Source organism: Urocitellus parryii, chromosome 8 (assembly GCF_045843805.1).
Source record: "Urocitellus parryii isolate mUroPar1 chromosome 8, mUroPar1.hap1, whole genome shotgun sequence".
Taxonomy (NCBI): domain Eukaryota; kingdom Metazoa; phylum Chordata; class Mammalia; order Rodentia; family Sciuridae; genus Urocitellus; species Urocitellus parryii.
In genome coordinates, this window is record NC_135538.1 from 48,283,909 (window position 1) to 48,311,351 (window position 27,443).

The following is a 27,443-nucleotide window of genomic DNA, read 5'->3' on the forward strand; positions in this document are numbered from 1 at the left end:
CTTTTACTAGTATGTGTCTTTTTCCTGTGTGGCCAGAAATTTACAATGTGCAAAGCATAGGTAGCAAAATGGCTGGCCTATTCAAAAAATAATAAAAAGCTCAGTTTTCTACTATTTTCAAAGTAAGAAAAATACATAAAATTCAGAGATACTTTTTCTTAATATTCTCCTGGAACCACCACCCTTCTCCTCCTTTTCCAATCATTGTCAAGCTTGTAAAAGGGAGGCTGGTACATTGAGTTCCCACCTCTTCACTCCTTTTCAGTCTGGCTTCAACTCTCCCAACCACAAACTGTCGCGACCCCTTGCCCGCAAGGAAGACGCAACTCGGGAATCTTCTCTCAACAGTTTATTCAGGTCCTTGATACTTTTTCTTCTTCCAGCTGTTTATTTAGGCCTTTGTTTTGACATGTCTTTTAGTTTCTACTTCTACTCCTACTGCTACTTCTACTACTACTACTACTACTACTACTACTACTGCCACTACCCCCACTCCTGTGTGCCCCAGCCTTAATAAAGCAGATAAAGCCCCAATGCACAACTGCCACGTGGACTTTTCTCATAGGGTGCCAAGTCACAGCGTGCCAACTCATTCTGATAAGGAGTTGTTTGTCACAGACTACAGGGGAAACCAGCGCCATCTTGTAATGGCGGCCACAGTTCACAGAAACGGCTCACCACAGTTCCCCCTTTTTTGTTTTTGTATGACAATACAGGCGAGAGTAGAGGTCCTATCCCACTGTGCAGAAGTGGCTGCATAGTATGGCTCAGCCCTAAGGAGGCGCCTTCCCCAGATCCGAGGCCATATCAGCCGACGCCTTTTTTCGTGGGGCGGGGCGTGGATAAGGTGGGGTAAGGAAGGACGTCAAACCCGCATGCAATAGGACATGCTCCCCTTGAGGTCCACTCAAGTGGATCACTCAAGTGCAGTGCCTTGCCTCGCATCCTGTATCGTGACGATGGTAGACAAAGGGGGACAGCTGAGGCTGTCTTTGTAGTGCAGACAAAATTAAGTTGGCAACACCCTAAGAGAAAGGCACGGACAATAGAGAGGGGGAGAAATTTGGTTGTGACATCTGCCATTGTTAGATAAAGGTCAAGACGTTCCCGTGGAATACAAGTGTCTCAGGCGGAAAAACAGGAGGCCTAGTGAGCTGGCCACTTTGACATGCAGAACAAGGAATTGGGGGCTGGGCCCCGGGGGCCAGGGAAGGCCTGCTATCAGCAAGTTCCCCTTTTTTGTTTATTGCATGTCAAAGGGAATCAAGTAGCCCCTGTCTTAGGTCGTCCACCGCCCCTGCACTGCTTACCCGTCTCTGGGGAGGCCCCATTCCCCTGTCTTAGGTTGCAGTGCAAGCGTGGAAGTTGCCCGTCACTGGGTACTACAAGATCAGCTCAGCGTGTTGTGGCCAACAGGACATTGTTATGGTAACCGCCTCCATAAACAGGACCCATGACCATCACCATCAAATGGCAGGTGTAGTTGGACTGTAAGATTAGCTAGCAAAGATCCTAGTGCAGAAAGGCAGGGAGGAGAGGTATGCACAAAGGAAAGATATGGTAGAAGTTCCAACACTAGAAGAGTGACAAAAGAAGGACATGTCGATCCCAGTGCAATGTTATAATAACTTGGGGTGCAACGACCATGTCAAAGGTTTACTGTTTAAGATGCGCAAGCCAGACCTGTGGCGAGTTGCCATTTTTTAAAGCAGCAAGAGCTTGTATGATCATAGCCTTATCGTGAGCACTGCGGGCCTTGAGGCAACAGAGAAACTACAAGCAGAGAAACATACCAAAGCAACACATTGCACCAAAAATGCCTATTCCCACCCATTCCTTAAAAAAGGAAAAGGCAGAAGATATCCAAAATATCCAAGTGGTGAATTGACTCAAGGTCACTGGTTTGACACGGGTGTTATTCAAAACAGCAATCTGAGTTAGTTGAGACTGGATCAAGTTTTTTGTTTCCATGGACCAGGTTCCGGATAGATACTCTCCAATGATGCATGAGGCATTTCTGGAATCATAAAATCTGACAGAGGTTATACATAAATGTGCTCGTTGATCAATACAACCCAAATGTACTAGGTCAGACAATTCCTCAACTTGAGCTTGAAGCAGATCTATCCTTTGATTAGCAGCCAAAATCCCAGATAAAATGTGTTGATTAATTTTGCTTTGAGATTTAGAAATTACTTGATTGTATTTTTACTGAAAAGCAAATTTATAGTAAACACATTTATCTCAAATATCTGTAACTGAAAAGGCAGAGTATCTGATAAATGTAAATATAAAACATAAATTATGGGTTTTCTGTTGAAGAAAAACAATTAGGCAAATATATATTAACTAATTAATTAGGCATGTACTAATTAATTTATAGATTAACAAATATAGGTTATCTAAATATCTAAAATATATATATAAAGAATAAGAACATAACTTATAATTGTATTAACTTTATGTAACCACGTGGTCTTAAAATATTTGGATCCATTTAAATTTATTTTTTAACTAGGAGTGCACTCTTCTATGTGACGTCACTTGATGTAACTGAAATAAGATCCTTGAGTATACATTTTTATTTTTATAGTTAGCAATGAAAATAAGGATTTTTTGGTCATCACAGGAACTTTGTCGGCTTGTTCCTGTGGCGAGCAAATGCATCCTCATAACCTTCAAAATTAAAAGTAAAATATAAAGAAGTATATTTGATATCTCTCATCAATAGAACATTATTTAGTAACACAACTATAGAGAAAAAGTCAGGTTATTTAACTTAGAATTAGCTTAAATTTAGGACTGTAACATAGAAACCTGTGGAATTAAATTTTGTCTGAAAAAGATATCTTTCATTAGCATTTACAGGTAGGCATTTTGTTGTAAAAAAAAATACAGGCTCTGAGCAGCTCCGGTAGAAACCTGAAACACAGCAGTACAGGTTAGTGGCTGGAAAGCGGGACTAGAAGTCCTGTCTGAGTGACTGTGGAAGAACCAATCAGAAGCCCGAAAAGGTGTGGGAGGTGGGACCAGGAAGCTACTCTTCCGGCCAGGCACCCCATGGTTACCATGGTGATGCAAACAACATGGAGTCCGCTGCCCATTTTCGGGGCAAAAGTTCTCCAAGTTTTCTTAGCCGATTGTATTTTGTTTGATTTTGTCTGTATTTTCCCCCGCCTGGCCAAGATCTTACTGCGGTAGCAGCTTGTTCTGTCTCTGCGACCTGCGGTTGCAGTTGTACATCCTGTACTTCCTGGCATTCCCCTAGGGAGTCTACAGATAGAAAGGGGTTGGTCCGTGGGAGGTGACGAAGTCGCCCACTCCCCGGGGTACCATTCCGTCCCTGGATTGCCCAGTAGACCTTGGGGTGGGCCCCTGTTCCTGGTTTGAGGGCAGCGGCCAGAACCTGTCCAGTAATATGAGCTCCATCAATATCCTTACAAGCTCGAATCATGTCATCAACACTCTTTGCTCTGGTAGATTTAATGGCATTTTGGCAATAGGAATTTGCATATTTAAGAGCCAATTGCTTAATGACCGGCATGGCTTGTTCCAAGTTAGGGAATATTTTTTCTGCTACCTGTGTCAATCAGGCAAGGAAGTCAGAATAAGGCTCAGAGGGTCCTTGAGCAATTTTTGAAATTTTTGTTTTAGCATTTGAAATAGGTAGAGCCTTCCAAGCCCAAATGGCTGCTGTAGCTATCTGAGCATAGACCCCAGGATTATAATTAATTTGTTGATTTATGATAGCATATAATCCCAAGCCTGTTAACATTTCAAGGTTATGTCGTGGGAAGCCGGTGTCCTGATTGACTCGGGCTAGTTCGCGACACCTCTCTTGATTTTCACTTTTCCACAACAAAAAATCCCCTCCGGACAACACAGCCATGCAAAGCTGTTGCCAGTCACTAGGTGTCAGCTGATTGGCAGAGAAAGACTCGAAGAGAGTCAATGTAAAGGGGGCATGGGATCCGTAATTAGTAACTGCCTCCTTTAGTTGTTTAATATCCTTAAAGGCTAAAGGAACATGTACTCTGGCCGGCTGTCCATCGGCATCCAAGTTTTCAATTACTGGGAAGTTTGGGCCGTCTTAGGCTGCCACTGAACATCCCCCAGCCTTCTGGGGTTGTCCTTGTCCCAATCGGGGTTACAAGGAGGGAGCATGACTGCATCGGGGCCGTAGGTGCTTTAAATCTTGACTTTTTTAATCGACCCTCCAGTTCTTTTATCTCCCTTTCCAGTTTTTCCTCCTGTCAGCTGTTACCCTGGAGCCCAGTTAGTAACTCCCTTATCTTAGAAATGTAGTCAGCACTGTGAAGCCCAGCTCAAGGCCAGAGGCCTTGTTACATATTTTTGTGAAAAACTAGTAAGGGAGTGTCCAGCACCTGGAGTGCTGATTTTTTCAGACAGTAGCCAAATAAAACAGGGCAACATGAAAATAGGAAGTTTTATCTATATTGAACTTTTTTGTAGAGATTTTTTTGCTGAAAGTCCTAAAATAAGCCATGGTGAATATTCTGGAGAAGGTCAAATAAGACTTTTCTGTGGGCCTGATAGGGAGGGGGAAGATGAGAAGGCGGGGTTGAGAGCGGCTAGGGTGGATCCAATTCCTCAGAACTGTCCGAGCTACTTGTGTCCTTGGGAGTTTTTAACTCAGTCAAGTCCGGATAGAGCCTTCTCCTCTGTTTAACTTCAGACTCCCTTATCTTTTCACCCCTCTTACTCCTAATACTTTCTGCTACCTCGCTATGTGACTCCTCCGATTTTTCTTCATGTAATTGCTCAAGAACGGCCTGACCCTCGCTCACAGCTTTTTGGCATTTACCATCCATTATACACCCCCTCACTAATTTCCAAAGCGGAATGGTACTGCCCCTTAAAGTTCCTTGTTTGTAAGCGAAATCCAGATCTTTCCCTAATTTGTCCCAACTAGGTATAGTAAGGCTGCCCGAAAATGCAAACCACGGCGCAGCAATATCTGTCTTCTGTAAAAATCTCTCTAAAGTACTACGTTTCACTTCCAGGCCCTTGGAACGTAACAGGTCATCTAGGGCCAGGAGGAGCGGACTTGAAGACGCGGCACCCATGACACAACAACAAAAGACGCACAAAAAACAACAAGAGATACCACAAAAAACAAAAACGAGATGACACAACAAAAGAAACACAGAAAACAAAAGTGAAAGTACACAGTGCAGCTGCAATAAATATGAGGCTCTCTCTTTTTTTGTAGAGGAGCTGACCCCGCTTTGGACGCGGATCCCATTTACTGGGACTATCCCTGCTTTCATAGCAGATCCCACTCACCTGGGATTAACCGGTGCACCACCCCTGACTGACTGAAAGTTCTGGTTCCCGGGTCTCGGCGCCACTTGTCGCGACCCCTTGCCCGCAAGGAAGACGCAACTCGGGAATCTTCTCTCAACAGTTTATTCAGGTCCTTGATACTTTTTCTTCTTCCAGCTGTTTATTTAAGCCTTTGTTTTGACATGTCTTTTAGTTTCTACTTCTACTCCTACTGCTACTTCTACTACTACTACTACTACTACTACTACTACTACTGCCACTACCCCCACTCCTGTGTGCCCCAGCCTTAATAAAGCAGATAAAGCCCCAATGCACAACTGCCACGTGGACTTTTCTCATAGGGTGCCAAGTCACAGCGTGCCAACTCATTCTGATAAGGAGTTGTTTGTCACAGACTACAGGGGAAACCAGCGCCATCTTGTAATGGCGGCCACAGTTCACAGAAACGGCTCACCACAACAAACATTCCATTAACACACTCTCCAAGTGTCTTTAACGTCAAGTTCTGAAATACAGATGTCTTTTGTCAGATTAAGACAGTGTCAGGCTGGTGATATAGCTCAGTTGGTAGACTGCTTGCCTCACATGCACAAGGCCCTAGGTTCAATCCCCAGAAAATTTAAAAAAAAAAAAAAAGACAGTTTCATCAATCTCTGATTGATGATAACTTTTATCATGAATGGCCATTGAGTTTTGTCAAATGGTTCTTTGCATCTATTGATATGATTATGTAACGAATTGTGTTGGTTTATTTTAAAATTTTAAACTATCCTTGCATTCCTGGAAAAAGACTCACCAGGTCATCTCTCATTCCATAGTTAATGGAACACATAACTGGGTTCCATTAACTATTTTTGAATCCATGTTCATTGAGAACATTGTCCTGTAGTTTTCCTTTTGTTCTTTTCAGGTTTTGGGGTCAGGATTATGCTAGGCTCAAAAACTTCATTGAAAAGTGTCCCTTTCATCCTTCTCTTTTGGTTTGACCCTTAAGTATTTTTCTCACACTGTTGTTTCTTCTCAGCCTTTTAATTCCACTTCTGTTTGTGCCCACCACTCAAATTCTGGAATTTTCTAGGCTTTGACTTATAATCTTAGTGGGTATAAAAAAATGTCAAAGAAAATAAATAGATTGAGTCTACATTGTAAAAAGATTTATACTAAGCATTTGTTATATTTCACCTAGCAAAATAAACAAACAAACAAAATAAAATATGTATTCCTATGTGATCTGCTGAGATGTTTGTCTAAACCTCTTCTTCCATGTTACTGTCAGGTTAGTTTTTCTAAAATGCTATTTCAATCTCTATCAACAGACTTCATATAGCTGCCTCCTATTTGCCCTCCATATTAAGTTTGCAATTGGTTCACACTTTTTCAACTTCTTCCTAAATACTATTTCACCACAATCTGCTTTTAGTTCATTTCTTTCAAGTTTCGTTTAAAAACTATCTCCCTCCATGAAGGCTTAATAACTTTCTCAGTGCAGAAGAAATGATATCTCCTCCCATTTGGACTCTTCATAGGTAGCACTGGACTGATAATGCTTTAACAAAACCCATTTTACTCTCGATTCTTATAACAGCTACCATGTACAGGTTTTATTGCCTCTCCTAACCCCAACTAAACTATTTAAGAATACCTACTAATTCCTACTAAGTCCATTTCAGTGTCTTCTAATTTTTATACTATTAAAAACCTATTTGCTGAGGTGAATTGAATTGAAATTGGTATGGATGATCCAGTATGTCTGGTGATTTTAATCTATATTTTACTGAGCAATGGTGTCAACTGAAATCTTCTTTTATGCAGTGTCATTCTCACCACTTTCTTCCCTTTCTATGGCATTTTAAATTCTGCTGCTAGAGTAGATAACTTAAGAAATTGTGTTTTTTCATAGTGCATGGAATAGAATTTATATAAAATTCCTAAAATAATGAGGATATTGAAGTTGGACATCTAATTTGTAACTTACAATGAATCCATGAGCCTAAACAACAGTTCCCAGAAATATATATATGTATATATATACTTCTTTATTATTATTTTATATGATTATATATAATATATTTCATGGTTATTTCCTTTCTTCCGTGTTTATTCTTTTCAAATGTTTGTTATTTATGCCAGATTTAATGAAAGGAGAATAAATAACCATGTCTTACAACACCATTACCAATCTGTAATTTGTAACCTGCATGAAATACACGTATTTATTTATATTGACTTCCTAGTCAGGAAGAAAATGATAAGCACACAAACAGAAGCAACCAAAGAGCTATAGATCTTCTATCACTAAAAGTGTTATTAAGGCACAGTGCTAGAATACAGGGCCCAGCAGTCAAACCATCAAAGCTTAGCATGCAACATCTGAGAAAGCAAAGTATTTCTAAGGTATTTCTAAATCAATAGAACATCAAATTGGTCCTACATTTGATGAAAAAAATAATAATTCTAGTAGTTTAACTTAAAAATGAAGTGAAATGCAGAAATAAAAGTACATAGAAGACCAAAGTTTTTAGTATTACTTGATTTTTAATTAAAAAAATAACTGTTGAGCACATTAAACCAAATTAAATATGAGAATGCATATTGGAAGTTAAAAATGAAGTAATACTGAAAACTTTGATCCTTAGTGTTCTCTGAGTAATGGGGCCTTGGACCTGGTTGTTAAGAGCTGCTGCTAGGATGAGCGGAAGCCCCTTCAAGCTTACTGATGTTTCTTCTACATAAATTTCTTCAGTGCTGTCCTAGAAAATGTCCCAAGCTCTGCTTTTGGGGGCCTTACTCTACATTTTCTTAGTTTTTTTTTTTTTTTCTCCATCTCACTACTAGAGCACTGTCTTGAAACATATTGTGTGCATGTATGTGTGTATGTGTATGTGGTACTGGGGATTAGGCCCAAGGATACTCTGACTTACATCCACAACATCCCAGCCCTGCTGTTGTCATATTTTGAGATAGGCATCACCAAATTGCTGAGACTGGTCTTGAACTTGCAATCCTTCTGCCTCAGCATTCCCAGACATTAGGATCGCAGGTATGTTCCACTGTGCCCTGCAGAGACCCTGTAAAGCTTAGGACTAAACCCAGGAGTGCTCTGCCACTAAATCACACCTGAGCCCTTTTATTTTTATTTTATTTTTTATTTATATTTTATTTTGAGGGTCTCCCAGGCTTCCTAGGCTGACCCAGAACTTTGTTCCTCATGTCTCAGACTCCCTAGTACCTTACAGATATGCACCATCATGCCAGCTTGAAACACATTCATCCAGCCAAAGTGTATGTAAAAATAAAATAATAAATGACTTTCAAATATTATTCTAATTCTATCTAATCACCTACATATTCAGAAATAGTACAGAAAAAAATGAACACACTGAGATCCTTTGCCTGTTACTTGATGCATGTTCCTGGTTCTCTACTTAGAATAAGACCTGTATTATCTAAATGATTTAATCTGTGTATTTAAATTTGGGTGGAGACAGGAAACACTTTTTTTATTGTTGGTTGTTCAAAACATTACATAGTTCTTGATATATCATATTTCACACTTTGATTCAAGTGGGTTATGAACTCCCATTTTTACCCCATATACAGATTGCAGAATCACATCAGTTACACTTCCATTGATTTACATATTGCCATACTAGTGTCTGTTGTATTCTTCTGCCTTTCCTATCCTCTACTATCCCCCCTCCCTTCCCCTCTCCTTCCCTCTTCTCTCTCTATCCCCTCTTCTGTAATTCATTTCTCGCCCTTGTATTATTTTTCCCTTTCCCCTCACTTCCTCTTGTATGTAATTTTGTATAACCTTGAGGGTCTCCTTCCATTTCCATGCAATTTCCCTTCTCTCTCCCTTTCCCTCCTACCTCTCATCATTTAATGTTAATCTTCTTCTCATGCTCTTCATCCCTACTCTGTTCTCAGTTACTCTCCTTATATCAAAGAAGACATTTGGCATTTGTTTTTTAGGGATTGGCTAGCTTCACTTAGCATAATCTGCTCTAAAGCCATCCATTTCCCTCCAAATTCTATGATTTTGTCATTTCTTAATGCAGAGTAATACTCCGTTCTGTATAAATGCCACATTTTTTATCCATTCGTCTATTGAAGGGCATCTAGGTTGCTTCCACAGTCTTGCTATTGTGAATTGTGCTGCTATGAACATCGATGTAGCAGTGTCCCTGTAGCATGCTCTTTTTAGATCTTTAGGGAATAGACTGAGAAGGGGAATAGCTGGGTCAAATGGTGGTTCCATTCCCAGCTTTTCAAGAAATCTCCATACTGCTTTCCATATTGGCCTCACCAATTTGCAGTCCCACCAACAATGTACAAGTGTGCCCTTTCCCCCACATCCTCGCCAGCACTTGTTGTTGTTTGACTTCATAATGGCTGCCAATATTACTGGAGTGAGATGGTATCTTAGGGTGGTTTTGATTTGCATTTCTCTGACTGCTAGAGATGGTGAGCACACTTTGTTGACACTGATCATGGAGAAAAGAGAATAATGGAAGATGAACTTCATTAAAGAAATTGAAGGGAAGAATTTAAAGCTATGATGGGAATAAGTCATCAATGGAAAGTCAACGAGTAGACCATAAGAGATTATGTAAAAAAGAATATATCAAAAAGTGGGGAATTTGAAGCAAGTTTGAAGGTATGATGATACAAAGAAGTAGAAGTAGATGTAATTTATAAATATTTTATGTCAGATATCTAGAAAGAGAAACAAGTTCAAGAGTATTAATGTAATGTGGTTTCCCCAAAATATGATGTAATGATTCTTCTAAAGTCATTGTACAATATGCAAGCAATCCTCTCAAATTGTCCTCCCAAACTGTGCCCTGCAGAATGAATGTGGCCATTATGTGAGAGCCCTTGCTGTTACAAAAATGTTTTGTCATATTTTTTTTTACTTTTTTAAATGATAACGTGAAAATGTAAAAATGTTATAGATTTGTTGGTTATCATGTCATGTTTCATTACATATCTCCTCTGACATTTATCATTTCTTTATGGTGGAAACATTCAAAATCATTTCTTTTAGCTTCTAGAAATATGTGGTACATTTTCATTATCTATATTCACCTTACTGTGCAATAGCACATCAGAAATTCTTATTTTTATCAGACTCTCACCTATATACCCACAGACCAACTTCTTCTCTCCCTCCTTCCCACTTCACTCCCCAGCCTCTGGTAACAACTATTCTATTCTCAACTTCTATGAGAACAACCTTTTTTATATTTTACATAGGAATGAGATCATGTGGTACGTGTCTTTCCTTGTTCGACTTATTTCATTCAACATGTTTCTATTCATGTTGTCACAAATGACAGATTTTCATCCTTTTATGACTGAATAATATTCCACTGTGTATATGTATCATGACAGTGTTTTAATTTAAAAGAAGGACACGCTACTGGAGAACTTTTCAGAAAACAACTTTGTAGTGCAAGTGAAGAACATACTATACTACAAAGGTTCTTTCCAAGAAGTATGAAGACTTTTTTGTTTCTCACCATCATACCACTATTATTTTAACTTCATGATGGTGCAAATATTGGACAATTTGCAGGTGTAATAACATCAGTCCCATAGGTCTCAACCTAACAGTTTAATAATCTTGCAAAGACACTTTACTTTTCTTAGGTCTTAGCTTATCATCTGTAAAATGAGAACCATAGATAAGTGCCAACTTACACACATTTTGCCTGTTACTTTCCCATCAGCATCCACCACCATCAGTATTACCTCTCCTGATGTACAATGATTTGAAATGGGCACAGGGATGGAGGGACCAAATTTTCTCTCTCCTATAGACAGAAATTTGGATGTTTCTTTATTGAGCCATGCTTTTATCCTGCCCCATTGAAAACACTAGGGAAGGTTACTGAAATTGTTCTAATGAACAAAATTGTTCTCTCAGTAGCAGGTGCCAAAAATTATAGTCTGGTTGGTGTTGAAAGCATACAACAAACCCCATAATTATAATTGTAATTGCCCATATGTATGCTGTGTATCTTGATTCTTCTTCTGCAGAAAATATAGATCACAACTAAGTAAAAAGTAAGGCATGAGCTGCATATGATCATTTTGATGTCCCACCATGTAGGTAACACAGTGACCAGGAATAAAAGGCAAGGCTAAGGCTTAAGACAATGTGATGGAGTGGAGAATCTTGGACTATTCTTTGAAAGACCAGATGATCGCAGAAGTAGCCTTGTATAGAAGACAAAACACTTAGATGGTAATCCTCATGGCATCCTTTTGCAATTCCTATTTAATTTTATGTTTTTGCACTGGTTTCTTGAAATCATCTGTTTTTATCCCAATCACTTATCATAATTCCTTTTTGCACTTGGTAGACACTAATATTTTTTTCTTTTCAAAAAACTTCATTATCATTGCTATTTTGAAATAATTAGAAATTATGGACAAAAGCACCTGAGAATATACTACAAAGAAGTCCTCTACCCAACTTCATGTGTGGTTAGCATTTCACCGCATTTACTTACTCACTCTCTCACTTCCCTAAACTATTTTTGACCAGGTCCTAGGTATCTCAATATATATTTTCCCAAAACAAAAACAAAAAATATTTAATTTAACCAGATCACAGTTAACAAAATTAGATTATAATCTGTATCTATGCTCCATGTTTATCCTTTGCTAATTATCACATAGGCACTTTCCAAAGTATTGTAGTAATTTCTATTTCATTTTAATATCTTTTAATTTTTGCATAGATTAATAAATTTTAATAAAACCAAGGAATATCTTAACTCTTTCAACTATTTTTAAAATTTTCTTATACTACATTTTTCTTATACATACTATATTTTGTTAACACCTGAAATATCACCAACAAGAGTGAAAGGGAATGAGACTTGGAATCCAAACACTTAAGGTCTGATTACAGGTCTCTGTGTGGGTAAAGGAGTGTGATTTTTATAGCTGCTGTCTTCCCACTAGTAAAATGTTGGTACCCTCACTAGCACATTGTGAAATATGTTGTGAAATGGCTTTATAAATAGCATGGAACTATCTGAATACTAGTGACTTTTACATCTCTAAATACCTATATATTATCTGATGAAAAGAAAGGTACTAAAAAAATAAGATAAAACACTAACACACACAAAAGAAAGATTTAGAGAGAGTGAAACCATAATATGTAAAGGCAGGCATGTAAAACTATAGTTATTCTATACATCTACTTTCCAAATACCAATCTATATTACAAATGTACTTTTATCTCTTTCACTCATTCTTCTGAAGTTCTTCATTGGTAGGAATTGTGTATTTCTACCTTTACCAGTACTGCAGTACATCTTCTGATAAATATTTGATGATGGAAGAAAGAAGTGAGAGGAGGATGGAAGAAAGGAAGGAAGTAAAGAAGGAAGAGAAGAAGAAAAAGAAGGATGGATGATGGAGGGAGGGAGGGAGGGAGGACGGGAAAGGGAGGAGGGAGGGATGGAGGAGTGAGAGAGGAAGGGAGGGAGGAAGAAAGAAAGGGAGGGAGGGAGGGAGGAAGGAAAGAGGAAGGAAGGAAGGAAGGAAGGGACAGATTGACAGATTTAAGGGTATAATTTGGTATATAAGATCTAGTGGAATAATTTGAAGAACTCAGGGAATGACCTGGACCTGAGACCTCAAGAGAACCATCTGGAAAATGACCACCTTTTAGGCTGAAGGGCATAGCATTACAACTATTACTGAACCCCATAGACCATATGCATGAAACTCCCATTTTTAGTTTTCCATCAAGCCAGGACCTTCATGTGCCATTATGTGACATTTCTGTTCCTGGTGTGACACTTTTAGGTTATGTTGATATTTCCTTTTCTTCTGCCAAGTACTACCAGATGAATATGCACATACAGTTTCAAGAGACAAATTTTTCTAAAGATTTCTTGGAGGAAACATGTTTTTGTTTTGTTTGCTTCTTTTTAACAAATGTATAAGAGAAAAATGTCAAGATCATTGTTACTTTGTTTGACTTTTGGCTGAGTGGGATGGGGAGCCATCACAGGATCTGGAAGAGAGGACTAATGTTTGTTTTGTTGTGTTGTTGCTGATTAAATTAAGGTGAATGTTACACAATTAATTCACGTTGAAATGTATGATTCAATAAATATTCATAAGTGCAAATGCTCAAATAAATGCTTTTTCATGGAACATGTTTGTCACCAAAAATTCCTTTGTGTCCCCTTTCTGTCAGTCTCTACTTCCATAAGATCCTACTTCTCAGAATTCTTATATTATTTTGCCTTTTCTTGAAGATCATATAAACAGATTTAAATAGCGTAACATTTTGTCTTGGGTTTTTTTTTTAACCTATCAAAATGTTTTGAGATCTAGCCAAATTGTTGTTTCTATCAGAAATTTGTTCTACTTTTACTTCTAAGTGGTGTTTCAGCATACAAATATACCAAAATTTGTTGTTTATAATTAATGGATATTTGAGGGCTATTTGGTATAAACAATAAAGTTATGAACATTATTTTATATGTTATTTTGCCAACACATTTTTATTTCTCTTGGATAAATACTGGGGGTAGGAAGTGATGGCTGCTTTTTACTTGTTTAAGTTTTTAAGACGCTACCAATAAGTTTTCCAAAGTAGTTGTTCCACATTACTCTACCTTGAGCAATATCTGAGCTCCAGTTGTTCCACATCCTTGCCAACACTGGATATAATCTATGTTTGGTAAAAATAATTTCTGGTTGATGTATATGGCATATCTTTGTAGTTTTAATTTGTATTTTTCTGATGATGTGATGTTTAACATTTTTGAATAGTTTGTTGGTTATTCTACAACCTGTTTTATGAGATAGCTATTTAATTTTTTTTAACCCAAATTAATGGATTATCATCTTTTTGTCATGGACTTGAAAGAGTTCTGCAAATATTCAAGATATAATTTCTTTATTAAAGAGAAGTATTTTGAGTATTTTCTCCCAGTCCATGGTTTTGGGCTTTATTGGTGCAAAAAAAAAATAAGAATATTTTTAATTTTGATAAAGTCTCGCTTATGTTTATTTTTTTTCAAGTTAAATGCATTTTTATTCTATAAGAAATGTTTGCCTAAGCCCAGGTCAAAAAATATTCTCTAAATCTTGTTCTAAGAAATTCATCATTTTAAGCTTATAATTTGGGGCTGTCATCTATCTTGAATTTATTGTTGGGTATGATAAAAGGTAAAATTAAGGTTCATTTTTTCCACATATTTATCCATCTGCTTGAGCATCATTTGTTAAAATGCAAGGTGTCTTCACTGTTTCCTGACCTCCAATGCTCTGATGATAAAATTCAGCCATCATTTGGATAATTATTTCCTTGTATGAAACAATATTTTTTCCTCTAGATTCTTTCAATATTTTTTCTCTACCTTTTATTTTTGGAAGCTGTACTATCATTTGCTTAGGTATAATTTACTTCACATTAATCTTTCTAGGAATTACCTAAGCTTCTTGGATCTTTAAATTTATGCTGTTCCCCAAACTTGGGAATTAAGGACCAATATTTTAAAAATAAATTTTCTGCCCTGTTCTTTATATTTGTGTGTGTTGAAGTTTGCTGACTCTTTTATATTCATTGCCAATTGATGCTATACAAAATTAACATGCATTCAGGTGATCCACACTAATATATTATCTCATAATTGTATAGGTAAGAAATCTGACACAGTTCTCACTGGGCTAAAGTCAAGATGTCAGAAAAGCCATCTTCCTTTCCAGGAGCTCTAGATGAGAACCTATTTGCCTATTCAGGTGATTGACAGAATTCATTTTGTTGTGGTTATGAAACTAAAGTCCCAATTTTTTACCATCAGCTTAGGCCCAGCTTGCAGAAGCAACTGCATACCTCTGCATGTGATCCCCTTCTTTTACTCCCCAAATTAGCAACAGTGGGTGATGTTTCACATCTCTCCTCTTCTCCCATTATCTCAGATTTCTGAATCTCTTCCATTTTTAAGGTCTCATGGGATTACATTGGACCCTCCTGCATAATCTAGAAAAATATCCCTTGTTTTAAAGATTGTAAACTTAATTCTGTCTCCAAATTTCATTTTCCATGTTAAAAAAAAAAAAACATTTTCAAAAGTTCCTGAGATTAGAATGTGGATCTTTGAATAGACCACTTTCCCCACCAAAAATTTTCTGCTGATGCCAATCTTTGGCTAACCCTATTCACAGAACTCTTTATTTCAACTGAAAATTTTTTTATTTTTAGAATTTTTATGTGATTTCTTATGGTATCCCTTTCACTATAGAGTTTACTCCATTTGTTCACTCATCATAACCATTCTTTAAAGTTAGTCCTCAGGATAGATCCTATAATGTCCTTGACTGTTGATTGTCTACTAGTTACCACATTGATTACTTTTATTCTTAATGATGGCTCACTTTCCTGCTGTCTTCACATTCCCAACAAACATTTATTATATACTTGATTATTATAGACAGAGACTCTGGATTCCTTATAATCCTATAAGAAGTGATTTGTTTATTTTTTTCCAGCATCCAGTTAAATTATTGGCTGGTCACACTAAATTTTTGAAGACTTGATTTTGTAATTTGTTATATCAGGTCTACTGAGCTTTTCCCTTGGCATTAATGTATATTCCTTATTCAGAAAACAAAGTACTTACACCTACTTGGGAAATCTTGTGGGTTTCAGTGGAGAGTGTGAGTTGCTTACCAAGCTCCTTTACCTTGGCAGGACTCGAACTCCAGACTCTGACTCCCCAACAAAGACCTATAGCTGAAGTCTATTGGCTTTATCAGCCTTCAAGTTGTTGATTTTCTTTGAACTCTTTAGAGTATGCCTTAATTATATGATTTTCAGGTTTAAAGAGATTTTAAAAGTAGATTTTTAAGGTCCTATGTCTGTGGCTTCTCTTCTCTACTTTCTCCCCTTAATTTCCCATCACTCTGGAGGCTCCTAGCTCTTTTCCTAGATATCACAAGACAGTAAAACTGGGGCTTCTACTTAGCTTTATCCAACTGCACCACACATTGATTATTGCCCTCAGTGTAAATGTGTCTATCACTCAGTGTGGTTTCCTTCTTTCAAAGTAAAGTCCCTCTTATGTCTGCCTATTTTTGACAGCTCTCCAGTGCCTTATTTTAAAAAAATGCCCAGGATTCATACTTACCATCTGCAGGAAGACAAGTTCAATACATTTGACTAACATTTTTAAAGAACAATGAAAAAATTTGAGAGGATAACTATCTTCAGTATTGAGAATATACAGGGAATATACAAGAAGAGAGGGAGACAAGGATGGAAACTGAGAAACAATTAGGAATTTCTTAAAATAATCGAAAGAAGAAAGAAATCAGGTCATCTTATACTAGTATGGTATCATAATGTGGTGAAAGTGATCAAATCAGGATATCATTTGTAAGTATAGCCCAAAGAAATTTATGATAGATAAAAAAAGGGTATAAAACAAAATCAAGGATTTCTCCAAGATTTAGTAACTTAACAATTTACTATAATTGACACAGGAAACTTATGCTGGGGTCATGGAGACAGGTAGACATAAAATATGAATTTACTTTCAAACATATTTAAATCAAGATGTGTATTAGATATTGAAACATAAATGCAAGTAGGCAGTTAGATACACAGGTCTGAAGTCCAGGAGATAGCACTTAACGTTAGTTATCTATTTGTCTGTAACAAATTATCCCAAAATTTAATATCTTAAAACAAAAATGTTTATTATCTTAACACAGTTTGTGAATATCAGAGATTCAGACATGCTTTAACTGAGTGGTTCTGGCTCAGAGTTTTTCATGAGGATGTAATGAAATCTTCACTAAGGCTACAGTCTCTGAAGAATTGACTGAAACTAAAATCTGCTTCCAAGTTTACTCATGTGGATGCTTCACTTTCTCACTGTTTGGACCTCTGTAGAGCTTCTTATGGCATGTCTTCATCCAGAGCAACTGATGAAGGAAAGAGAAAGAAAGGAAGAGGGAGAGAGCCCAAGATGGTGTGCTAATCTCAAAAGTGATACACCACTTTGTATTCTATAAGACAGACCTTAAGTGGAGTTCATACTTAAAGGAGATGGAATTAAGCTCAACTTTTTGAAGGAAGAACATCAAATAACTTGAGAACTCATCTTTAAAAGTACCATCGAAGTTAGAAGCACACAGATGATATGTGAAGTCTTAGAACTGATGGAATCACTGAGGGAAAATATGAGAGAAATCCAAGATGTGGTCCCTGGATCACACCAACAGCAAGAGTCAAAGAGGACAGAAGGGACAAATCAGTGAAGGTTTAAAGAGCACGGATAAGACAGTAGGAAACAAACAAACAAACAAACAAAAACAACTGCAACATTGTTGAATGAAGAAAGATAAAGTACATTATATTCTAGCTATAGTGACAGACATGACAGTATTACGAGGTTTCTGCTTCCTTAAACATGGTTTCCTTGTTTTCGATATACTTAATATTTATTCTGTAATTATTACATAATGTACATATGTTTGAGCACTTAAGCTATATTATTTCATCCTCATTATAGATTTATAAGAAAAGGTTCTTTCAGCATTTTAAGGATGAAAAATGTGCAGCTCAGAGAGTTAAAATTTGCCCAAACTCATATAAGTAAATTCTAAATTGTGTAACTGAATTATGGTCAATCCCCAATTGAGAGAAGTAGATTTCAAAGTAAACATGAAATTACATGCGCATTGTAATTGTTATCTCTTTTATCTATCATTATTCAGTTAATTAATTTGGCCAAAGAAACAAAATTAGTATTTATGAAAAAACGCCTGTCATCCTTAAGAATTCCAAAATAACTTTCATAAATGAAAAGATTTACTCTAATATTCAGGATATATACTAACTTATCAGCACAATAAAACATTATGATTCTTCTTTACGGATGCCCATTGTATCCATCTTTTCTTTTCATTTCCACTGCTATTTACCTATTTACCTATTAGCTATCTGATTAGCTTCCCAGCCACTCTCCCTAAAATCCTTTCTATATATAACTGTCATGTTAATCTTTGGAAACACAAATATCTTTCTGGCTTATGCCATGCCCAGAAAAATTCAATGCTAAATAGAATAGAGTCCAGACCTCTGATGCTGGCACTGCTTTCTAATCTCATCTTTTCAGCCTGGCCTCCTGTACTGACTGCCAACCTATAAATACTTTATGCAGACCTATCTCCATTTCTTTTTCTTTTTCTTTCTGTAGTTTTCACTGCCACTTCCACAGTCTTCCTCCCCATAAGCAATCAATCTACACCTTGCATGAGACCATGAAGATCCCTCCATTCATTCAACTTCTGATCCACTGCACACTTACCGAAAAACATTCTTAACATTATATTCTCAACATTTTTTACCATTAACAAACACACTCTTTGTGTACAAAATACATGTATATCATATTTGTGACTCTTACAGTTCATAGTATATAATATATACTATATAATAGATATACATAATAGCATATAATAGATGCTTAAGACTAATTTAATATTAATTAACTGTGAATATTCTAGGTGCCGTAAGAGAAAATACTGAGAACTTACTTCATACCATGTATTTTTCTAAGAGATTTATGATATTAACTCATAAACCTTCTCTTTTGGGGGGCATAGTGGTACACACCTATAATCACAGCAGCTCAGAAAGCTGAGGCAGAAGAATTGCAAGTTTGAAGCCAGCCTCAGCAACTTGGGGAGGACCCAAGCAATTTAGTGAAACCCTGTCTTAAAATAAAAAATAAAAATGCCAGTGATGCGGATTCAGTGGTTAAACCCACTAAGTATAATCCAAAACAAAAACAAAAAACAAAAACATTTAATTTACTAAAATTTTGCCAAAGTGCCAAATGTTATATGGAACTTTATTTAAAAAAAAAAGAATTAAATGTACCAATAACATAAAAGTTTCTTTCAAGAAAACCTGTTGAATATTCTAACATGCATGGTCTAAATATCATGTATGACATAGGTAATACGAATTCATGTTTATAACTTAAGTGAAGTGTGCATTCTACACTTTTACTTCTGTCAGAATAAAGATAGTGAGTAATGAAGTACATGTGTCAGGTTACCGTTTCTTACTCAGTAACATTCCATTTGCCCTATAGACTATCATCTCTATCCCATAACCTTTAAATAAACATATTTACTGACTTAGATTTTAATGCACATTTAGTGCTATTATGTAACTCTATTTAAAAGCGTATCATTACATTGTGTTTATAGATGGGCCTCTTTTGGTCAAATTTTATCTCTCGGAGCATAGTAGCCTTGGATGTCTAAATCAACATATCAAAAGAAGGAACCCTATTTTATTGGTTGCAGTATCTGAACTTAAAATAATGTTAGTTGCAGACACAGGAGCAAATAAAAATAATTCTACCTACAGTATTAAGTCCGATCCTCTGAGACTTCATTTTTCACACAGACCTAGAAGAACAGAAAGCTAACATTCACTTTTTCTTGACAAAGAACAAGTCAGCATTGATAGCTAAGAAAAGAAAATCAAGATACTTATTTTTACAATCAGGATTGTAATCTATGGTCTTCTTATAGATTGCACCAAAAAGGATACAGATTTCTGTGGGATCTGGCAATTTTTGAAATGGAACATTTTATGAGCGATACCAAAGTAATACAAAAGTTCTGAAGTAAGATACCTGGAATTGAAAATCCTGATAAACTAGAAACTATTTTGCAATTTCCTCAAGACGCCTGTTTAATATTGTTTCCTAGTGCTGGAAAAATTGTCTTCTTCACCTCTGTCTTGCTGTACCTGAACACAAAGATAAATGTGTTTATAACATACCCATCTCAAAAGGAAAGTGAAAAAAAATCCTATTTCTGAGTCCAGCAAATAATTGAGGCAGGAAGATGCGGTGCTCACCTCAAACCCAGTCCTCATGTTTATTATGGTTTTTATTTAATCAGAAGTGTTATGTGGAGCTTTAATTTTTAAAAAAATACTATTACTTTCTTGAGCTATTGCAAAGCAATTGTTATCTAGTAATATATTTTTCTCACTGAACCAGATGAAACTTTAGTACATCCTTCCACATCCCCTCATGATTTAATCTTGAATTGAGCAACACAAAACAAAAGAATCAATTTCCTTTTTAAGAAACAAATGTTTAATCATCACACTGGACCAATGCCAACTTGAAAAATCTTTAGGCCTGGAAAAAAAAATAAAATAAAATAAAAGGCACTTAATACTTTTTTCAAAGTATTAAGCACTTTGCAAGCACTAGCCAAAATAATAATAATAATAGTAATAATTATTATTATTATATTATAATACTATATTATAATATATAATCATTATATTATTATTATAATAACTATTATTATTATTATTTTGATACAGAGCCCACTGTGTTGCCCACATTGGCCTCAAACTCATTATCCTCCTGCCTCAGGCCCCATATAGCTGGGAGTTCAGGCATGTGCCAACACGCCTGAATTCTATCTAGCATTAGTAAATTATTCAAATTTGTCTTCAGCAAAGCAAGGTACCCTACTTCTCTGTGACTTTTTCCCTTGCTATTTTTTTTTTTTTTTTTGCCTTTCACTTCAGGTACCTAGACTGAAAAATCTACCTCTAAGCATCAGTTTAAGTATGAGGAGAAATAAACTAAAAAACGTCTTCAAAGAAACGTCAACCATATTAAATTTAGCCAGGGCATTTGTAAAAAATATACTTTCTGAGTACCCATTCAGATCCAAATTCTAAAAAACAAAAGAAGACAAGGCTTAGGCCTTATATCGGAGTGCTCACAGTCTAGCAGAAGAGAGACCTGCAACAATGACCAATATATCATGTACTAATGTCATGTAGAACCATGTTAAAGGCTCAGAGGGAAGGGAGAAATTACACTATGTTGCAGATCAGGAATGTCTTGGAAGGAGTACTGAATTTGAGGTACTTTTGGGATTTCATCAATACATAGGAGGAATTGAATATTGTGGCCAGTTGACCAGAAACCATATGAAACATCAGGACTGAAGATATTTATTTGAAAATATCACTGTCATCCATTCTCAGATGATAGAGAAATGTGTAGAAGGATATTTTTCAAAACTTTTACCTCAGATTAATCATCTCATTAGATGCTCTGGAGGATACAGAATCTCATGATCAAATAAAATTAAGGAATATCATGATTTATCACCCTCCTTTGGAAAGTTGTAAATGAGAGTAACATTTTAAAACACTGACAAGTCTTCCACTTGGATAAGATTTGGAAGAAAAGAAATATTTATTAAGGAAGCTGAAAGGGCAAGAAATTTGAAGAGGGTAAATGTGGTCCATATAGACAAATTCCTAAAAGATAAAAATTGGCCAGGAGACAGTCTTGCAAACAGACAGTTTGCTGTTCCAGAGAGCATGGCATATGTTGTGTGCTCAAAAATTATTTAGCAGATGAATAAATTAGGAAAAAATAGCAGAAAAAGAAGTAATTTCTCATATAGGTCTTTTGGACATTCTATTGATTGCATATTAAGACAGAAAAAGAGGCTAGTAATAGTACAATGAAATTCAGACAAAAAGTATTGTTTGATTTTGGAGACAGTTTCATGAAAATGCATAGATTTAGGAGTGTATTTTTAGAATATATAGTAGTTGTTTACAACAGGAGGAACAGAGAAAAATTTTGCTCCCCAGGGGACATTGGCAATGTCTGAAGATATTTTTGGTTGGCATAGCTAAAGATGGGCTTTTTCTACTTGGGCAGGGACCAAGGAGGATGATAAACATCCTACTGTGCACCAGATAGCCCTGTAGCAAAGAATCATCTGGCTCACAGTATCAATATTGCTGCTTATGAGAAATCCTGTTCCACAACATGTAATATGGCTTCAAATGTGGAGCAGCAAGGATAAATCTAGGTCAGGGTTAGGAAAATCTTTGATTCACCATCCTTTGCCTGCCCTAAAAACAAAAAAAAATAAAAGAAAATAAAGGAAAACATATGACAATTTTTTCCCTAAAAGCCAAGATTTTTTTTGGAGAAGGTTGGCGGGGGGCACGTACCAGGGACTGAACTCAAGACCACTTAACCCCTGAGCCACATCCTCAGCCATTTTTTTAAATTTTATTTTTTATTTTGAAACAGGGCCTTACTAGTTACTAAATTGCTAAGACTGGCTTTCAACTTGGCAATCCTTCTGCCTCAGTCTCCCGAGTCACTGGGATTACAGGAGTGTGCAACCATGCTCAGCAAAGAATCTTTTTTTTTTTTTTTTTAAAGCCAGGCAGAAACTGCCCTGTGTTTCCACTTAGATTCTCCACATGAATCACAGTCATATGCTGGGAAGCACTCACTGAGATGCCATCCCCTGAATGTCACCCCTTTAGGCAACTCAGAGTTAGAAAGGCACCTTCAAGACCTGTGTACATAAATCTTCCTTTGGTTCTGGAGGATGGACGTAGACCAAGCTAATGACACCAAGAAATCATCTTTTGGAAAAGGTCACGTCTAGATGAATCTCTATCTGCATGAGGATGAACAAATAGAAAAACAGTAGAAAACGGGACAAAGGGAACACGAAAAGTTTAACAGACTATTTTTGATATCCTTAAAAACATGAAAAGATGGAAGTGGTCTCTGAAATAAGGGAGAGAAGAGTAAAGCATGTATGATAAAACTATACAATAACAAAGAAATGTGACTGAAGTAGTGAAAATACACAGGGGAACTCCAGAGCAAGAAGATCTAAAATTCCCATTGGAGACAATGAAAATGGAAGTGACAAAATCAAATGAGTAACTAGAATGGCAAACTTGAGAAACTATAAACCCAAAGAAAAAGGACATATATAAAATTCAATTCAACCTTCAAAAGGCATTTCTGGGGCTGGGGATATAGCTCAGTTGGTAGAGTGCTTGCCTTGCATGCACAAGGACCTGGGTTCAATCCCCAGCACCACCACCAAAAAAAAAAAAAAAAAAGGCATTTCTGACACAACTAAGGGAAACTCATAACAGAATAATCTGCCTAACATGAAGAGGAAAACCAAATTCATAGATTTGTAAAGCTTTACTAAATATCAGGCCCAAATAAAATAAGAGTCATTCTTGGAAATAATGTAAATCTAGGATTATAGAATAATATACAATACTGAAGCATCAAAAAAGGAAATCGTTTGCTTGAATAAAAATCAGGTTAACATTAGAACTCCTATAATACTAAATATTGTAGTCAAGGAAAGTAATACAAAGTCTATGACTCTATGAAAAATAGCAAAAGAAAATGACCAAAAGATAGTCATGATGAAAACTTACTTACCAATCATATCTATCACAAATGAAGTATGTAAAAGAATAACAATATAAGATTTTCTTATTTAAATGAGGAAGACTGAATTAATAGTTATGTCTCAAAGAAAATAAACCCTTTTAAACATCCAGTGTTACTGATGTTATTATATATTATGTTTTAATCATAAAGTCTGTTCACAAGGACTTTGCCCCCTTCTTCCTTTTTCTAGCTCAAATGCAGGGCTGGTTTTGACAGCTAGCCTCGCTGAATAACAGCAGAATCTTCCTGATTTGTAGTACTTGCCAATTTCCATGGTGTAGATACGCCCACCATGGCCAATTTCAAGGCACCAATATTTAAACAACCCAGCTGTCAAGATTTCTGAGTATTTAACAATGCAGCCACTGAGAGCCAGCCAGCTTCTCACACCGCTAAGAAATGTTACCCTCTTAGTTATATTTAACTGTTTGCATTTGTTTTTGTCACCAATTTCTCAAGGACAGGGACTTTAACATCAATTAGTTCAAAAGGACTTATAAGGGTTTGACCTTTAGGTTTTCAGTTTTACAGATAGTGTGAAAGCTACATGCATTTAGTAGAAACTGTCCTTCAAATTTTTAACTTGGCTCTCTGCCCAGGGTTAGGGTTATGTGGTAGATAAATTCTTAAGATGAACAACTGCTCCCAGTCAACTACGTGATGGCATAGGTAAACAACCAAAACTCTACAGGGTGTTGCACTACTGATATTTGCTAGGTTAGGTATATTAAACACATTTTCAACTTACAGTATTTTCAACTTGCAATGGTTTACCAGGACTTAACTCCATTGTAAGCAGAGGCACATCTGTGGTAATATCATTGTTCAGTTTTGTGGAGAATCGAAAAGTTGGCTGGGGATTTTGAATCCTTGACAAAAGAAGGTTATTGACACCACAGATGCTCTGTGTAAAAGACCAGCAAACACACATGCTTTATCACTGAAACTTGGCTTCAAAATGTGGAATGTGATCCTAAACCCTGTGATCTAGATGGACCCCACATGAATCACAAAATCTTTTCTGTACAGCCTACATGAAATGTCACATAGTTACCTTTCCACCTTGACCCAAAACAAGCACCGTAACTAAACTGATCTTTCTGCATTAGTGATATGATGAAAGAAAGCAATAAAAGATCATTTCAAGGCCTAGAGCAGCAAGTTAGCACATGGACCCCTGTACTCCAGGACCTGAACTCCATCCTGATTGCTATCAAATTCCTGAAGATTTTAACATGATAGATGTTTTAAAAACATCTAACATGATTAAATATTTCTACAATATACACATCAATCATAACATCTAATTTTACCCCATAAGTATACATCATTATTTGTCAATTACACTTTTTTTATAAAATGGAAATTTTCTCACAAGAAAGAAGACTTTGGAACATTGTTAGACACTCATATAAGAGGGAAAAAAGCAAACAAACCCCCTATACTCAAAAGTCCAGAGATATCAGGGATTTTAATTCTTTCCTCATCACACTCAAAGATCTATCCTTTAGAGACCTGGTCCATTGATGTCTCAGAATAATTTTTATTGCCCTAATCTGAAGCCAAGTGGGACTTCTTGGGTAGGATAGAGAAAGGATTGGTGTTTGGATGGAAAAATCTTGAACTAAATCTAAAGGGCAGTACTAACAATAATAGGGATCCACAAACCTTTCCTTAAAGGGCTGAATAATAAATATTTTAGACTTGCAAGAAATACAATATCATCAGTGCAAATTAGGCTATAGAGTTCACTTTTCGTAGCAATCAAATTCACCTTAATTTTCAATAGCAATATAATTAAAAATGATACAGAATAGGATATAAGAATTTTAATTATTTCACCAAAATCAACAAAGGGTAAAAGAAAAATGTAATTGTAAGAGCCAACATCCTCTTCCATGTTGAAGGACAACCATATTTACTGATACACCTCATTGTCAATCTAGCAATCATGTCCACCTCCTTTACGCACAAGAAAACTGGGCAAACATTTTCTTATTATTTCAAAAATACCTTGAATTATGTTTCATATCAAATTCTATTTTAATAGAAATCTGTGAAAACAAGAATTATTTAAATTAAACTTTATTTTGGCCACAGATTCAACATTTTGAGGATCATTTGCAAATGTGAGATATTTTATACATACTCCAAAAGTTATTCTCTGAAACCTTATTTCTACAGCTGAATTAACAACTGCAGTAGTCAATCCAATATTTGCAGCTGTTGTTAGCAACCAAATCAAATTGCTACATGGTCAATCGGTTGATCAATGCATAATTGACTGTGAAGATAACCAGAAATATCAGCCAATTTGTTAACTGTGTGGTTATATAGACAAAGTCAATGACCTAATTGGAGGAAGGAAATTAAAAGAATGTAATCAAAATTGCTGTGTTCAAAAGAACTATTTAGATGTATGGGGCCCAAATTCTATTCCTGTTTTTTTCCTCTTGGAAAATCCTGAATGTTTCATGCTTAAACTTTTTGACATTTATTAATTACTTCCAGCAATATCTTAAATGAAACTTACTAAAAATATCCCCTACCCCAACCACCACTTTGCATTTTACTATAATAATAATAATAATAATAATAATAGTCTAAAACTGTTTTCTAAAGTGAATATAGATAATGAGCTTATATTATTTTACATAAACAATATTGGCCATTACAAACTACATATAAAACATGATATAATACAACAAAAGGAGCTAGGGAAGATAATATGAAAGCAGTTTTCAAGAAAGAACATAGAAAAAGCAGGGAATAGCTTGAGAACAAAGCCACAAACATCATTTAAAAGTTAGATTTAGCTAGGAGTGGTGGCACACACCTGTAATCCCAGCTACTCAGAAGGGAGGGGAAGTAGAATCACAAGTTCAAAGCCAGACTGTGCAAATTAGAAAGACCCTAAATCAAAATAAAAAAATAAAAAGTGCTGGGAGGTGGCTCAATTATAGAGCATCCCTGGGTTCAACCCCCAGTACTGAAAAAACATGTAATATGGCATTCATTTTGTATATAATACATACGTGTACAACATGAAATTACTTATTAAAAATAATAAATTAAAATAAACCAAACTTGTGCTCCACTGCATTCCTGCATTCAGTGCCTGTGTTCTGCTGCTGGCACCACCATGTCCAAGAGAAAGGCTGATTCCTAAGGGGAGAAAGCCAATGTGAAGGACAAACCTCTGAGAAGATTTGCAAGGTGGTCTGCTAACCCTGCTCCTCCAAAGCCAGAGTGCAAGCCTAAAAAGCCCTTGTCAAGAAAGAAGAGAAGTTACCCATAGGGACAAAAGGAAAAGCTGATTCTGGCAAGAATTGGAAAAATCCTGCAGAAAATGAAGCTGGCAAAACAGACCAAGTATAGAAAGCTGAAGGTGCTGGAGATGCCAAGTGAAGTATGTGCATTTTTGCTAACTGTCCACTTTTGGTGACTGTATAATTTGAAATATTATTTTTTATCAAATGTATAAAGTGTAGAATTTTGTTTTACCTTTTAAAAAAAGTATGTTGTTAGCTCACAGAACACATCATTGTGGTTTTGGGCGAAGGAGCATACATCACTAGTAGAATGTCTCCAAAGCTGTATTGCTGTGTTGAGAAACACCTTTGCCTACTAATTTTGAGAGAATTCCTCCTGGCTCCCAGGAGGAGGGATTCCCTGATGTTAGCACATATAGCCACGTAAGCACAAACACCTTGTGGTGTGAAAAAACTCAAATTCGTCTTTATGTTCTCCTCTCCCTCTCTGCCATAGACATAGACTTAACTCCCCTAAACC

At 36.3% G+C, this 27,443-nt stretch overlaps 1 non-coding gene and 1 pseudogene across 1 annotated transcript; both read left to right on the plus strand.

Annotated features, from left to right (window-relative positions):
• Positions 1 to 23,209: 23,209 nt before the first annotated feature.
• Trnaa-ugc (transfer RNA alanine (anticodon UGC)) lies at positions 23,210 to 23,282 on the plus strand. The gene has a single exon. It is a non-coding gene; the product is annotated as a tRNA-Ala (tRNA).
• A 3,511-nt stretch (positions 23,283 to 26,793) lies between these two features.
• On the plus strand, positions 26,794 to 27,059 carry LOC113187309 (non-histone chromosomal protein HMG-17 pseudogene; annotated as a pseudogene).
• The last annotated feature ends 384 nt before the right edge of the window (positions 27,060 to 27,443 follow it).